The following is a 4,848-nucleotide window of genomic DNA, read 5'->3' on the forward strand; positions in this document are numbered from 1 at the left end:
TGAAGCACACGGACTGGAGAGGTGAAATAGATAATAAAAAGTGGATTATTCAGAGTGCTATTTTTAATAGAAAATGTATAGGACTATTTTTAGCGGCAGTCATTTCCGGACGACACTGTTGCTTTAAAAAAATGTTTAGCTTTCTCTGAGCCCAGCACACGGGATGGTCGGTCCTGAGAGCCATTCGGGGATGAGATCCAAGAAGTCCATTACTCTGGGATCCAGACTTCCCACTAGATTATCTACATGTGGAATCATAAGAACTGACTTTGCTTTTGCGTTTATTTTTTTAAATCTTCTAACACTCAGTATTTTTAAAAAAAAAATTTATTGTTTTTTTTTTTAATTTATTCCTGAGAGAGAGAGAATGAGAGACAGTGTGAGCAGGGGAGGGTCAGAGAGAGAGGGAGACACAGAATCTGAAACAGGGTCCAGGCTCTGAGCTGTCAGCACAGAGCCCGACGTGGGGCTCGAACCCACGAACCATGAGATCATGACCTGAGCCAAAGTCAGATGCTCAACCGACTGAGCCACCCAGGCGCCCCAACACTCACTCTTTTTAAGCATTCCGCTTTCATGGCGTCCGTGCAGCAGGAAACTCCCGGGCACCATTCTGACTTCCGGCTCCCCTCAGCGGCACTTCCGGTGCGCATGCTCCGTGAGCGCCACGGGTGTAGGACTCTGAAGTTACAGTCGCCAAGCCGAACGCGCCGTCGGCCGTCTGTGCCGTCGTGGAACGTCCATGTCAGTAGGACAAATGTGCAGATAAATAACCCAAAAGAGAATTGCCTTACAATTCTGACAGAGATAATTGGCAAAAGAAAAATTAGCATCGCGGAAAAATATGTTCACATCTGGAGAATAATGAAATTAGGAGGAACAAGCACCGATGAAATCGTGCCAAATTCACACGATGGCTGCTCTTGGTGGGTTTCCAGAATTAACTATTAAAATGAGATGTTAGCCTTAAGCCCCGTATGTCTTCGGTGGTAGTTGGTGGGGCAGGGGACTGTCCTGCTCTGGTCGCGGGGGACGGACGGATGTCAGGGCATTTCCCGGGGGCCTCATTGCTACTCCCTGGCAGGAAATCGCTACGGCACGACAGAATCCCGAGGGTCAAAGTGCCTGAAGACAGGAACTCCTCTGCCAACGGCTTAGTGCTTTTGGGTTACGTTACGGATCGTCCCCAATACCCTGAGGTTGGCAGTGCCTCTGACGGAGGCCCAATTTCCCAGATTCACCGCAGATAGTCCGTGTGACCTTGGTCATGTTGCCATTGATTTTGAACTTCCTTTTTTTTTTTTTTTGAAAAATGGAAATTTTAATGCATCGCAGGATCAGTGAAGAGAATAAATAAGATTGGATGTGTGTGTGTGTGTGTGTGTGTGTGTGTATGTGTGTTTCATTATGTAATATATACGTGTGTATCCACTATGGGTAATTCCCACCACCCAGTTAAGTATGCAGCAAATGTTAGTACCTTGTCTCAATCTCCTAACTGCACAAGGTACATAAAGGTCAAATACGCTGTATTTTACAAGTAGACACAAACTTTCATAATTTACCCGTAGAAGCACTTGTACACATTAGACTCCCCACGGCCACCCACTAAGCTGCCTTTCTTGCACGTGTTTGGAATTTGTTCGTGGGCTGAATTTGTTCGTCATTTCAGTATCTCTGGCAGCTCCCACCAGCCACCACCCCATCTCACCAGCACACCCATATTCCTCTATATAATAGCTCCTGTGTGCTACTTGACTGTGTAGTTATGTTTTGTCCTTATTTAGATGTAAGAGTGGAGAACTGAAATAAGAAAAGCTAGATGCTAACAACAAGGATAGCTATTTTCATAAATACCATGCCATAGAGACAAAGAGACACACGTTTAGGGATGCTAAAAGGGGTAAGCCTTTACATTCAACCTCTCCTTGGACTTGACACAGACGACAAGCTGAATCAAAGACTGGATTGCGTAGCCTGGAGAGAACATTGGAAGAACACACAACACAATAGATCAACAGTGAAATTATATCTAAAGATGACCTCAAATCAGGAAGTGTGTGTGTGTGTGTTTTACTTTATCAAAAAAGAACTTTTTGTTATCTGTGGATCTATTTATCTATTATTTGTCTTTTACATATGTTTTCTAGAAAACATTACATGGAGAAATAGGGAGTAGTCTTTCTCTATTTTCTTTTGTTGTTGTTGTTCATATATTTCCAGCCTCCTACCTAAAGCATGGAAAGAAGCCACACATTAATCTCAGTATCCATCCCCTCTGGGCAATCTGGCCAGAGGACTCCAAATATTTGTCAGGCACCAACTATGTTCCAGGCTTCATGGCTCCAAGGACATGTTCCCCACTAGCGTCAGCAGGAAGATCCAATGTGGATTCATACAGATTAACAAAAGAATAAGATAAGAGGCCGTTGAACCTCCATAGTTGGTGAGAAAATGCCTTTTATAAACACTTCAGGCTAATTCTCAAACATGTATGAGCTTAGGCTTTTGTAGAAGCATGCACGGAGGGACCAAGGCTTTGCTGCTCAGGGGGGAGCCGAACGACTCTGTGTACACTGGCACAGACTGTAACCCTTGTAAGGGAAACATGGCGGAACGCCACTGGAGGCTCACACTGGCTGTTTCTGCCTGCCAGGCAGAAACCCCTTTCTAGCTCCAGAAAGCCTCCACTGTAAGTAGCTTCTCCTCCAGAGCCAGGAGTTAAATTAGATCCTTCTAGACTCTTGCTACTTGAACCTCAGTTCTTTGAGTTTTGGCCATTCTTACAAGTTCTTAGCTTTTAATATATGCCCTTTGAACATGTACTTGATAATTTCTCTACAACACCTCAGATTTAGTAGTCTAAGACTCAGAGCGCCTGTGTAGCTCAGTTGGTCAAGCATCTGTCTTCAGCCCAGGTCATGATCTCACAACATATGGGTTTGAGTCCCATGTCAGGCTCTGTACTGATGGCTCAGAGCCTAGAAGCTACTTCAGATTCTGTGTCTCCTTCTCGCTTTCTCCTCCCTTTCTCACCCTGTGCCTCTCTCTCAAAACTAAATAAACATTTTTTTTAATAGGCTAAGACCAAAATCTTTGTCATCGTACTTGAAATTGTAGATTACTAGCTAAGAGGATCTCAGACTCTAACCCCTCGTATGATGAGAAACTCAACTCAAGAGTGAGAGCGGAAACCAGGGAGAGGAGAGAGAGTGAATGAATGGTACCACACACCCAAAAACCAGGGAGAGGAGAGAGAGTGAATGAATGGTACCACACGCTGAGGGAAAACCTAGTTCTGACCCCAGACGCCATGTTTAGCAGATCCCGTTTGTCGCATCCATTAATGGCATCACCAAGGCATTCACACACTTGGGTTGAAAACGTCCTCATCTCCTGCTCTGTATAGAAGTTAACAAATACTGCCAAAACCTCCCCAAATAGTTTTCCCAATCTTTGCTTTTATTACTTATTTCAGGCTCCACTGCCATATCCACACTTCACCTCCATTACCGCTGAGTTCACTGAGGTGCCATCATGCTGGCATGGTTTGTCCTTCCCACCAGTAAAGTTGCTCTCAAGAGTCTCAATTCACCTGAAGCACTGTTCCCATCAAGATGCTTACCTGTCAATATTTGGTTCAAAGTCATGGACCATATTTAGTCTCATCTCCTCCAAGAAGGAGTCCTCACCTGCCCTAAACAGGATGTGTGTCAGAGGTAACACGTCCCATTCCTGTCTCTCATCCCTATGCTCCCCCTTTCTGCTAAATACACAGAACACCAGGCTTAGCTTCCATCACTTCGCCAAACATTTTTCAGGCAGCGTGAGCCAGGATCACTAGCACCCTTTGCAAAACTGGCTTTGCAGCACACAGCTGTCACCCTCCTCATTCTGTCAGCGGTAGCCAGTACTTCGGTCACTTCCTCTTCTTAACCTTGTTGGTACCCCAGATAGCACTCTTTTATGGTTTCCCTCCCACCCGGTAGCTCCTCCTTCTCTGCTTACTTTGCTGTTTCCTCCTCATCTCCCTGATGTCTGTACTACTGAGTATCTGTTAGATGTCTTCTCTGTGTTGAGTCCTTCTCTGTGATGGCATCCAATCTCATGGCTTTAAGTTGCGTATACGCTTGATGATCCCCCAGCTGTATTTACATCTGTAGTCTAAAATTCTCCTGAACCCCACATTCATGTACCCCACAGCCTACTTGGTGTACACAGTTGGAAGCCTTTGGGCATCTCTCTGCCTCTCCTCACACATCCAGATCTACACCACCAACCAGTGCTGTTCGCTCTAACTTCAAAATGGAGTTTTCGTCAACCTTTACTGGATTGCAATAGCCATTTAGTTACATGTTTGCTGTTTGCTTCTTTTGCGTTTCTACAAAGTAGTTCATAGTAATCTGAACTGAAGTCCTTTCTATGATTCTTAAGATTTTCAAAGACCTGTTTGCACCTGCATACCTTCTCCCTCCAATGTATATTTCTCACCAAACCTTTTACAGTTCTTCTCATTCTCTTGGCTTCTATTTAATGGCATCCTAGAGCCCTTTTAGAATATGCTAAGTACATCCCTGTCTCAGGCCTTTTATTTCCTTTTATGTAGAGCATTCTTCCCTCAGATCTTTGTATGATTTTAGTGTTCTTCAGCTATCTTTTCAAATAGCTATCATTGAGGCTTTCTCTGAGCACCCATATAAAATAGTAACCCTGCTTCCTGTGATCCCTAATGTCCTGCCTGGCTTTATTTTTCTCCATAGAATTATCATGTTACCACTATTTAACTGACTCACTCCTTCCTTCCTGCCCCCTTCCTTCTTTCTTTCCCTCCTCCCTCCCCCCTCCCTC

The 4,848-nt window shown here is 44.5% G+C and overlaps 1 non-coding gene across 1 annotated transcript; it reads right to left on the reverse strand.

The window, feature by feature from the left end:
• Positions 1 to 455: 455 nt before the first annotated feature.
• On the reverse strand, positions 456 to 540 carry TRNAQ-UUG (transfer RNA glutamine (anticodon UUG)). The gene has a single exon. It is a non-coding gene; the product is annotated as a tRNA-Gln (tRNA).
• Positions 541 to 4,848: the final 4,308 nt, after the last annotated feature.

This window comes from Crocuta crocuta, unplaced genomic scaffold (genome assembly GCF_008692635.1).
Source record: "Crocuta crocuta isolate KB4526 unplaced genomic scaffold, BGI_CrCroc_1.0 scaffold90, whole genome shotgun sequence".
Taxonomy (NCBI): domain Eukaryota; kingdom Metazoa; phylum Chordata; class Mammalia; order Carnivora; family Hyaenidae; genus Crocuta; species Crocuta crocuta.